The following is a 12,457-nucleotide window of genomic DNA, read 5'->3' as shown; positions in this document are numbered from 1 at the left end:
CATTAAACAGTAAATTCAGAGAATTAGAAAGCACGTAGTAAACATGTTGTGAAGATTATATGAGAGAACAGTTAAGGTTTTGGAGTTCTTTATCTTCTAGAATAACTTTTCTTACCAACTATTTTAATCATGTATGATTCAATTCATGGCAAACTGTAAATGACTAAATCCTAATTTCTTAGCAATTTAGTGTCCTCTAACCTAATTAACCACTAATTCCTTGGTCACTTAAGTTCAATTCTAGTTTATGTGCCACAAAAACCCTAATTACCTAAATATAAGAGGATTATATGTCACGTATCCTATTAAGTCCAGATAATTAGTGATTTAGGAGAAATTGTTTTCAAGCTGTTGTTCAGGTAAATTGCTTTTCCAAGGTTTACAAGAACTCAAATAGAATAAGGGTTATTCTTTCGATCTACCTAAATCCTTAAGATGAAGAATGAAAACAAATTCTTGATATTGAAATCAAAACAGTAATTAAAATAGAAGAGTAATAGTATCAATCCATACAATAAATAGATCTCCTAACCTTAACAGTTGAAGTTTAGTTGCTCATGCCTTAGAGAGAAAACAAAGATTCAGAAAAACTGTAAACTGTAGAATGAGGTGCGTAAAAGACAAGTTTGCCCGAAGGGCTGAAACTTTTCTCTTTTATATCTAATCCTAATAAATGTAAAATATATTTTCTAAAACTAAATAATATGTTTTTCTATTTGTAATAAAAATAAAAGTTTTAATCAAAATAAATAATAAATCTTCGAAGGCTAATAATTGATCGATGCGGGGACCACTACTGTGCTTTGGACTGGTGCCTAACTTCAGTATATTGAAGTTAGGCGTGGCCTTGGCAGCACGTTCTGGAGAGTAATTGCTTCATCCAGCGCCTAACTTGGAAAATCTCAAGTTAGGCGCCAACATGGTCGTACAGATTGGAGAAGAAGTGTATATTATTATATATCGTTGGAAAGTTCTGAAATTTGGCTTTCTAATGCTGCTAGAATCACTTCAATTGAATCTCTATATCTCAAGTTATGTCCATTAGAGTGCAAGGAGGTCAGATTTGACAACATCATCCACTTTCTACCTCTTCTTCTATAAAACTCTGTCAAATCCATCTGAATGCTACCTGAAATAAATAGAATTGCACAAAACTCAAAGTGGCATTCATAGTGGATAAAAAGTATTTAAATCTTGATTTAACTTAACAATTCAAATATAAATTCATTAGGAAAATATAGGAAAGATGCTCACGCATCACTTTCCAGCTGGTACGGCTGACCTCTAGCATCCCTACTCCACTATGCTCCAGGGAGGCATATATCTATGAGGACCTGGTCCAGTCTTTGATCAGTGTTGACCCTCTGAGTGTAAGAGTGAGGGTCATCTCAAGATGGTGGCAACTGCAGTACATCCCTTACCCTCTCTAGACCAAACTCTATGATCCTCCCTCAAACTATCGTGTGCTAGTTCATTGGGTCAGGGTTCACGCCTTAGAAGGAGTTGACTATGAAGGGTGGTTAGTATATAGGGGATGAATGGGGATAGAAAAGTGGGTAAGGGGTGACAGGGGGAGGGGGCGTTGGGTTAGACAGTCAAAGGGGACGATCAACGGGGAGGGGGGAGGGCAATTAAGCATTGCTAACGGTTAAACCCTTTCTTCAATTTTGAAATCTGCGTTGCTGGTGTTAAACGCTGACCACGGCGCTCAGCGCCACAACATTGCAAAATTTGTTCCATCTGGGGCGTTAAACGTCCTCCATGGCGTTTAACGCCAATACTGGAATTTTTTTTTAAGGGACGAGGGCCTGGCGCTAAATGCCCATGTGGCATTTAGTGCCCTATGATGCATGAACTTCTTGAGATTGGTGCCATCTAGGGCGTTAAACGCCCTGGATGCCATTCTTGGCACTAAACGCCCAGCCTGGTGTTCAGCGCTCAACTTGATGCAACTCCACCTTGATTTGCGTGCTCTTCAGCGCTAAACGCCCATCTTGCCATTTAGTGCTAGGCACCCAAATGGAAATCCCCTCCAGGGTATTTTGCTATATTCTAAACACTTTGCATGACCACAAACATCATAAAACCAAGGAAAACTATGAATAAAAATAAAAGATAAATGAAAATCAAACTGAAAGAAAAACCAAAGGATACTCAGGGTTCGGTTGCCTCCCAACAAGTGCTTCTTTATCGTCACTAGCTTGACAGTCAGCTCTGCTAAAGAGAGGGGTGGTCGTAGGGCATTAGCTCACCTCTCACTATAAATCTTTTTCCTGTGCTTTCATGGATTAACTCTATATGCTCAAGAGAGAGGATCATGTTCACTATATTAGGTAAGATTGGACTTTTAGTAAATACCACCTTCATTTCTGGTGAGAAATCATCAGCGGGGATCTTCTTGTTCCTCCAACCCTTGGGTACCTTCTTCTTGGGACCTTCCTCCTTGGTGGACGATTCACACCCAACACCAAATTTAGGTTTGATGTCAGGAAAAATTGTATTAGTTCCCACCAAAGGAAGTTTGAGTTGTGAACTCTTCTTTACTTAAGTCAGGGATACTTGAGGACATGGGTTAGTGAGCTCACTCTTCATGCAAGTGCCTCCTTCACTAGAGTGAGTAAGGGTCTAAAAACCTTAAATACCAAATATTCCTCATGTATCCTCAGAATCAATTCACCTTTTTCCACATCAATTAGAGTTTTTCCAGTGGTCAGGAATGGTCTTCCTATGATTATAGAGTCGTTTTCATCCTCGCCCATGTCAAGGATCACAAAATCTGCAGGGAGGAAAATTCTCCAACCTTAACCAAGACATTCTCCACTATTCTATGTTCATGTTTTAGAGATTTGTTTGCCATTTGTAACGCTATCCTTGTAGGTTGAGCCTCTTGGATTTGTAGCTTCTTCATCACAGACAAGGGCATTAGATTGATACTTGCACCAAGGTCACATAGGACTTTGTCAAAGGTTATGTTCCCAATAGTGCATGGAATCTGTAAGCTCCCTAGATCTGGCATCTTCCTTGACAACTTACTCTGAATTATTGCACTACATTCCTTGGTCAGGACCACTGTTTTAACTCGCTTTAAGGTATTCTCTTAGAAAGTAAGCTCTTCATGAACTTAACATAGAGAGGCATTCGCTCTGGAACCTCAGCGAAAGGAATATTGATTTGCAACTTTCTAAAAACTTCCAAGAACTTGAGAATTTCTCGTCCTTGGTCTCCTTTTGGAGCTTCTGAAGATATGACATCTTTGACTTGTGCTCAGGTGCCTTGGGTGGGGCTTGTGCTATGGTACCCTCAGTCTTTTCTGGAGCTTCTGTTTCCTCTGATCCCTTGGAAACTTGTACTTTTCCCACTTTCACTGGTTCACTTACCAATGTGATTGCGTTGCACTCTTTTCTTGGATTAGGCATTGCGTCACTAGGAAGAGTGTTAGGAGGCCTCTCAGGTATTTGCTTGCTCAACTGGCCTACTTGTATCTCCAAGTTTCGAAGTGAAGCTCTGGTCTCCTGCATGAAACTATGAGTATTCTTGGAGAGTTTTGCAACTATAGAGGCCAAGTCAGAATTATTCTAGGGCTGAGAGGGCACTTGTTGTTGCTGAGAAGCTTGAAACTGACGGTTGTTGAAATTATTCTGATTAAAGCTGCCCTGAGAATTGTTAAAGTTTGCTTGCCTCTAAGATTGGTCTCTCCACCCAAAGTTGGGGTGATTCCTCTATCCCTGATTAAATGTCTTAGAATAAGGATCATTATTGCGATTTCTGGAGGAGTTGCTGATGAGCGGATAATTTATACCCTTTTTGGCATTGTTTTTACATAGTTTTTAGTATATTTTATTTACTTTTTATTATATTTTCATTAGTTTTTATGGAAAAATCACATTTCTAGACTTTACTATGAGTTTTTGTGTTTTTCTATAATTTCAGGTATTTTCTAGCTGAAATTGAGGGACGTGAGCAAAAATCTTATTCAGAGGCTGAGAAAGGACTGCAGATGTTGTTGAATTCTGATCATCCTGCACTCAAAGTAGATTTTATGGAGCTTCAGAAGCCCAATTGGTGCGTTCTCAATTACGTTGAAAAGTAGATATCTTGGGCTTTCCTGCAATATATAATAGTCTATACTTTGCCCGAGATTTGATGGCTCAAACTGGCGTTAAAAGCCAGCCAAAAACTTTCTGGCGTAAAACGCCAGAACTGGCATAATTCTTCGCATTAAACGCCCATTTTGGCACACAGGGTGGCGTTTAACACCAACTTGAGGCATATGCACGTGTAAGATTGAAAGCTCAGCCCAAACACTCACCAAGTGGGTCCCAAAAGTGGATTTCTGCACTATCTGCACTTAGTTACTCAATTTCTGTAAACCTAAGTTACTAGTCTAGTATAAAAACTACTTTTAGAGATTCATTTTGCAACTCATGACATTTTACACTTCATATTGTATCTTCTACGGCATGAGTCTCTAAACCCCATAGGTGGGGGTGAGGAACTCTGCTGTGTTTCAATGGATTAATGCAATTACTACTGTTTTCTATTCAATCACGCTTGATTCTATTCTAAGATACTCACTCGTACTTTAATATAGAGAGTGTGGCCTGGTGATCCGTGACACTCATCACTATTCTCAATTCTATGAACGCGTGCCTGATAACCACTCCCGTTCTATCTGAGCTCAACATAGTCATTAGGTGACAGCTTGAGTGCGTATCTCTTGGGTCTCTGATTCACGGACCGAGTCCGTGAGATCAGAACCTTCGTGGTATAGGCTAGAACCATTGGCAGCATTCCTGGGATCCGGAAAGTCTAAACCTTGTCTGTGGTATTCCGAGTAGGATCTGGGAAGGGATGACTGTGACGAGCTTTAAACCTGTGAATGTTGGGGGCAGTGACAGTGTGCAAACAGATAGAGAGATCCTATTCCGACGCTAGTGGAAACCGACAGATGATTAGCTGTGCGGTAGCTGTACATGGTATTTTTCATCCGAGAAGAAAAATTCGACAGTTGATTAGCCGTGCAAAGATCATACCTGTTATTTTTCATCCGAGAGGATCATAAAGCTTGCCATTGAGGGAAGCCATGCGTGTTTGGAGAAGAAGACAGTAAGAAAGCAGAGATTCAGACGACGGAGCATCTCCGGAACCTCAACCTGTTCCTCATTACTGAATCACAAGTACCATTTATTTCATGTTATTTACTTTTCATAAACAAAACCCTTTTTTATCATTAATCTCCTGACTAAGATTTACAAGGTAACCATAGCTTGCTTCAATCTGGCAATCTCCGTGAGATCGACCCTTACTCACGTAAGGTATTACTTGGACGACCTAGTGCACTTGCTGGTTAGTTGTGCGGAGTTGTGAAAAGTGTGATCACAATTTTGTGCACCAAGTTTTTGGCGCCGTTGCCAGGGATTGTTCGAGTTTGGACAATTGACGGTTTATTTTATTGCTTAGATTAGAAAAAATTTATCTTTTTGGTTTAGAGTCACTAAATTTGAGTCTTTTATTATTGTTTTTATTAAAATTTTAAAATCCTTGTTTTCTTTCTTTTAGATTTTTTTCAAAAATTTTCAATAAATAAATAAAAACCAATAAACTGATAATTGAGTCTTCTGTTTGAATTTAATCTCATGTTTTAAGTTTGGTGTCAATTGCATGATTTTATTTTTCTTTCAATTTTTCGAATTATATGTTCTTAGTTCTTTCTTAATCTTCAAGTTGTTCTTGTTTATTTTTCTTGTTTGATCTTTAGTTTTTCTTGTTTTGTGTCTCTCCTTGTTTTTCTTGTGCATTTTTGAATTATTAGTGTCCAAAGTATAAAAAATTTTAAGTTTGGTGTCCTTTGTGTTTTTATTTTCTTAAAAATTTCCAAAATTTGTCCTTGGTGTTCATCTTGATCTTCAAAGTGTTCTTGGTGTTCATCTTGACATTCAAAGTTTTCTTGTTTACTTTCTTTGTTTTGATCTAAAAATTCTAAGTTTGGTGTCATTTTATTATTTTTCTCTTTCCTCATTAAATTAAAAAATTCAAAAAAATTTATTTTCCTTTATTTGCTCATTATTTTCGAATTCCTTAGGTTGACTTAGTCAAAATTTTTAAAATTTGGTAGTTTCTTGTTAGGCAAGTTAAAATTTCAATTTTAAAAATTTATCTTCTTAAATCTTTTTCAAAACAAATTCTTTTTCAAATTTCTTTTTATATTTTTCGAAAATCTTTTATAAAATTTTTCAAAATCTTTTTCTTATTCATAATTTTCGAATTACTTGTCTTATTTTATTATTTTGATTGAAAAATTTTAAGTTTGGTGTTCCCTTGTTAAGAAAGTTTCAATCTTTAAAATTTTAAAATCATATCTTTTTCAAATCTTTTCTTTTATTTATTTATTTTTACAAGTATCTTTAATTTTAAGACATATCTTTTTCAAAACTCACTAACCACTTTCTCTCTCTTCATTTTTTCGAAAATCATATCCAAAATTTTTCAAATCTTTTTTTAATTAATCATTTTAGTAGTTGATGAGCGGATAATTTATACGCTTTTTGACATTGTTTTTAGTATGTTTTTAGTAGGATCTAGTTACTTTTAGGGATGTTTTTATTAGTTTTTATGTTAAATTCACATTTCTGGACTTTACTATGAGTTTGTGTGTTTTTCTGTGATTTTAGGTATTTTCTGGTTGAAATTGAGGGACTTGAGCAAAAATCAGATTCAGAGGTTGAAGAAGGACTGCTGATGCTGTTGGATTCTGACCTCCCTGCACTCAAAGTGGATTTTCTGGAGCTACAGAACTCGAAATGGCGCGCTTCCAATTGCGTTGGAAAGTAGACATCCAGGGATTTCCAGAAATATATAATACTCCATACTTTGCCCAAGTTTAGACGACGCAAACTGGCGTTCAACGCCAGCTCTCTGCCTAATTCTGGCGTCCAGCGCCAGAAACAAGCTGCAAAGTGGAGTTCAACGCCCAAACTGGCACAAAAACTGGCGTTCAACTCCAAGAATGACCTCTACACGTGCAACACTCAAGCTCAGCCCAAGCACACACTAAGTGGGCCCCAGAAGTGGATTTATGCATCAATTACTTACTTCTGTAAACCTTAGTAGCTAGTTTATTATAAATAGAACTTTTTATCATTGTATTCAGAGTCTTGGTTACTCCGGTTCTCCTCTGGGGCCGAGACCAATGAACTCCATTATCACTTATGTATTTTCAACGGTAGAGTTTCTGCACTCAATAGATTAAGGTGTGGAGCTCTGCTGTTCCTCAAAGATTAATGCAGAGTACTACTGTTTTCTATTCAATTCATCTTATTTCCCTTCCAAGATATTCATTCGCACTTCAATCTGAATGTGATGAACGTGACAATCATCATCATTCCCTATGAATGCGTGCCTGACAACCACTTCCGTTCTACATTAGATTGAATGAGTATCTCTTAGATCTCTTAATCGAAATCTTCGTGGTGTAAGCTAGAATGATGGCGGCATTCAAGAGAATCCAGAAAGTCTAAACCTTGTCTGTGGTATTCCGAGTAGGATTCAATGATTGAATGACAGTGACGAGCTTCAAACTCGCGATTGCTGGGCGTAGTGACAGACGCAAAAGGATAGTAAATCCTATTCCAGCATGGTCGAGAACCGACAGATGAATAGCCGTGCCGTGACAGGGTGCGTTGACCATTTTCACTGAGAGGATAGGATGTAACCATTGACAAGGGTGATGCCTCCAGACGATTAGCCGTGCCGTGACAGGGCATTTGGATCATTTTCCCGAGAGAAGACCGAAAGTAGCCATTGACAATGGTGATGCATTACATAAAGCTAGCCATGGAAAGGAGTAAGACTGATTGGATGAAGACAGCAGGAAAGCAGAGGTTCAGAGGAACGAAAACATCTCTACACGCTTATCTGAAATTCTAACCAATGAATTACGTAAGTATTTCTATCCTTATTTTAGTATTTAATTTCGAAAACCCCATTACTATTTTATATCTGCCTGATTGAGATTTACAAGGTGACTATAGCTTGCTTCATACTAACAATCTCCGTGGGATTCGACCCTTACTCACATAAGGTATTACTTGGACGACCCAGTGCACTTGCTGGTTAGTTGTGCGAAGTTGTGAACCATGGTATTGGCATCATGTTTTTGGCGCCATTGCCAGGGAAAGAAAGAGCAATAAATTTTACATAATCAAGGTGTAATCACAATTTCTGCGCACCAAGTTTTTGGCGCCGTTGCTGGGGATTGTTTGAGTTTGGACAACTAACGGTTCATCCTGTTGCTCAGATTAGGTAATTTTCTTTTTGTTTTGTTTTCAAAAATTTTTCAAAAATCTTTCAAAAATTTTTCTTTTGTTTTCGAAAAAAAAAATAATAATAATAAAAATGTTTTCAAAAATAAATTATTCTATGGCTTCAAAACTTTCAAGAATGAATTCTAGAGTTTCATGGTAACATGTTGAATCCTATCTGGCTGAAAAGCCATACCCAAACTCCTTTGGGATTGGTCTTTAACTAATCACCTCAATGGATGTAAATCCATTCTAAAGCTTGAATGGCTATTAAGCCATGTCTGACCCTTTGATTGGAGCTTTAGACTAAAGAGCACAAGATTCCTGGAATTCATATTAAAGATTTTGAAATCCTTATTTTTTTTCAAATAATTTTCGAAAAAAATACAAAAAAATTAGAAAGTCATAAAAATCAAAAATATTTTTGTGTTTCTTGTTTGAGTCTTGAGTCATGTTATAAGTTTGGTGTCAATTGCATGTGCATCTTGCATTTTTCGAAAAAATCATGCATTCATAGTGTTCTTCATGATCTTCAAGTTGTTCTTGGTAAGTCTTCTTGTTTGATCTTTGCATTTGCATGTTTTGTGTCTTTTCTTGTTTTTCATATGCATTCTTGGATTCTTATTGTCTAAGCATTAAAGAATTCTAAGTTTGGTGTCTTGCATGTTTTCTTTGCATTAAAAATTTTTCAAAAATGTGTTCTTGATGTTCATCATGATCTTCATAGTGTTCTTGGTGTTCATCTTGACATTCATAGCATTCTTGCATGCATTCATTGTTTTGATCCATAACTTTCATGCATTGCATCATTTTTCTTGTTTTTCTCTCTCTTCATTAAAAATTCAAAAATCAAAAAAATATCTTTCCCTTTTTCTCTCTCAAAATTTTGAAAATTAGATTTGACTTTTTCAAAAATTTTTAAAATCTAGTTGTTTTTATGAGTCAAATCAAATTTTCAAGTTGAAAATCTTATCTTTTTCAAAATCTTTTTCAAAATCAAATCATTTTCAAATTTCTTAGTTATTTTCGAAAATTCCAAAAATATTTTTCAAAAATATTTTTCTTATTTTTATATCAAATTTTCGAAAATAACAATAACAATTAATGTTTTGATTCAAAAATTTCAAGTTTGTTACTTGCTTGTTAAGAAAGACTCAAACTTTAAGTTTTAGAATCATATCTTGTGATTTCTTGTGAATCAAGTTATTAATTGTATTTTTAAAAAAATTCAAATCTTTTTTCAAAAACTAATTTCTATCATATCTTTTCAAAAATATCTTCTTATCTCACCTTTTCCAAAAATTTGATTTCAAAATATCTTTTCTAACTTCCTAACTTCTTATCTTTTCAAAATTTGTTTTAACTAACTAACTAACTTTTTGTTTGTTTCTTATCTTTTTCAAAACTACCTAACTAACTCTCTCTCTCTCTAATTTTCGAAAATATCTCCCCCTTTTTCAAAATTTCTTTTTAATTAACTAATTATTTCAATTTTTAATTCTTAATTTTCGAAAATTACTAACATTTTTCAAAAACTATTTTCGAAAATCACTAACTCTTTTTCAAAAATTATTTTCGAAAATTCTCCTTCTCTCTCATCTCCTTCTATTTATTTATTCATCTACTAATACTTCATCCCACCCAAACTCGAACCCCCTCTTCCATCTGTTTGAATTTCTTCTTCTTCTTTTCTTCTACTCACACTGGGACCTCTATACTGTGGTAAAAAGGATTCCTATTATTATTTTTTTTCTGTTCTCTCTTTTTCATATGAGCAGGAGCAAGGATAAGAACATTCTTGTTGAAGCAGATCCAGAACCTGAAAGGACTCTGAAGAGGAAACTAAGAGAAGCTAAATTACAACAATCCAGAGAGAACCTTTCAGAAATTTTCGAACAGGAAGAAGAGATGGCATCCGAAAATAATAATAATGCAAGGAGAATGCTTGGTGACTTTACTACACCTAATTCCAATTTACATGGAAGAAGCATCTCCATTCCTGCCACTGGAGCAAGCAACTTTGAGCTGAAACCTCAGCTAGTTTCTCTGATGCAGCAGAACTGCAAGTTTCATGGACTTCCATCTGAAGATCCTTTTCAGTTCTTAACTGAATTCTTGCAGATATGTGATACTGTTAAGACTAATGGAGTAGATCCTGAAGTCTACAGGCTCATGCTTTTCCCTTTTGCTGTAAGAGACAGAGCTAGAGTGTGGTTGGACTCTCAACCCAAAGACAGCCTGAACTCTTGGGATAAGCTGGTCACGGCTTTCTTAGCCAAGTTCTTTCCTCCTCAAAAGCTGAGCAAGCTTAGAGCGGATGTTCAAACCTTCAGACAGAAAGAAGGTGAATCCCTCTATGAAGCTTGGGAAAGATACAAGCAGCTGACCAAAAAGTGTCCTTCTGACATGCTTTCAGAATGGACCATTCTGGATATATTCTATGATAGTTTATCTGAGCTATCAAAGATGTCATTGGATACTTCTGCAGGTGGATCCATTCACCTAAAGAAAATGCCTGCTGAAGCTCAAGAACTCATTGACATGGTTGCTAATAACCAGTTCATGTACACTTCTGAGAGGAATCCTGTGAGTAATGGAACGCCTATGAAGAAGGGAGTTCTTGAAGTTGATACTCTGAATGCCATATTGGCTCAGAACAAAATATTGACTCAGCAAGTCAATATGATTTCTCAGAGTCTGAATGGAATGCAAGCTGCATCCAACAGTACTCAAGAGGCTTCTTATGCAGAAGAAGCTTATGATCCTGAAAACCCTGGAATAGCAGAGGTGAATTACTTAGGTGAACCTTATGGAAACACCTATAACCCATCATGGAGAAATCATCCAAATCTCTCATGGAAGGATCAAAGGCCTCAACAAGGCTTTAATAATAGTGGAAGAAACAGGTTTAGCAATAGCAAGCCTTTTCCATCATCCACTCAGCAACAGACAGAGAATTCTGAGCAGAATCCATCTAGCTTAGCAAACTTAGTCTCTGATCTATCTAAGGCCACTGTGAGTTTCATGAATGAAACAAGATCTTCCATTAGAAATTTGGAAGCACAAGTGGGCCAGCTGAGTAAAAGGATCACTGAAATCCCTCCTAGTACTCTCCCAAGCAATACAGAAGAGAATCCAAAAGGAGAGTGCAAGACCATTGACGTAAGCACCATGACCGAACCTATAAGGGAAGGAGAGGACGTGAATCCCAAGGAGGAAGACCTCCTGGGAGGTCCAGTGATCAATAAGGAGCTTCCCTCTGAGGAACCAAAGGACTCTGAGGCTCATCTAGAGACCATAGAGATTCCATTGAACCTCCTTATGCCATTCATGAGCTCTGATGAGTATTCCTCTTCTAAAGAGAATGAGGATGTCACTGAAGAGCAAACTGCCAAGTTTCTTGGTGCAATCATGAAGCTAAATGCCAAATTATTTGGCATTGATACTTGGGAAGATGAACCTCCCTTGTTCATTAATGAACTAAGTGATCTGGATCAACTGACATTGCCTCAGAAGAGACAGGATCCTGGAAAGTTCATAATACCTTGTACTATAGGCACCATGATCTTTAAGGCTCTGTGTGACCTTGGTTCAGGGATAAACCTCATGCCCCTCTCTGTAATAGAGAAACTGGGAATCTATGGGGTGCAAGCTGCTAAAATCTCATTAGAGATGGCAGATAATTCCAGAAAACAGGCTTATGGACAAGTAGAGGACGTGTTAGTAAAGGTTGAAGGCCTTTACATCCCTGCTGATTTCATAGTCTTAGATACTGGGAAGGAAGAGGATGAATCCATCATCCTAGGAAGACCTTTCCTAGCCACAACAAGAGCTGTGATTGATGTGGACAGAGGAGAATTGATCCTTCAGTTGAATAAGGACAATGATGAGCGGATAATTTATACGCTTTTTGGCATTGTTTTTAGTATGTTTTTAGTAGGATCTAGTTACTTTTAGGGATGTTTTCATAAGTTTTTATGTTAAATTCACATTTCTGGACTTTACTATGAGTTTGTGTGTTTTTCTGTGATTTCAGGTATTTTCTGGCTGAAATTGAGGGACTTGAGCAGAAATCAGATTCAGAGGTTGAAAAAGGACTGCTAATGCTGTTAAATTCTGACCTCCCTGCACTCAAAGTGGATTTTCTGGAGCTACAG

At 36.9% G+C, this 12,457-nt stretch overlaps 1 non-coding gene across 1 annotated transcript; it reads right to left on the bottom strand.

The window, feature by feature from the left end:
* Nucleotides 1-10,604: 10,604 nt before the first annotated feature.
* LOC148546123 (small nucleolar RNA R71) lies at nt 10,605-10,712 on the bottom strand. The gene has a single exon (XR_015901703.1). It is a non-coding gene; the product is annotated as a small nucleolar RNA R71 (small nucleolar RNA).
* Nucleotides 10,713-12,457: the final 1,745 nt, after the last annotated feature.

Source organism: Arachis ipaensis, chromosome B9 (assembly GCF_059453495.1).
Source record: "Arachis ipaensis isolate K30076 ecotype BB chromosome B9, ASM5945349v1, whole genome shotgun sequence".
In the NCBI taxonomy this organism is placed as follows: Eukaryota; Viridiplantae; Streptophyta; class Magnoliopsida; order Fabales; family Fabaceae; genus Arachis; species Arachis ipaensis.
The sequence above is the reverse complement of the archived record's forward strand: the minus strand, read 5'-3'. Positions and strand labels throughout refer to the sequence as shown.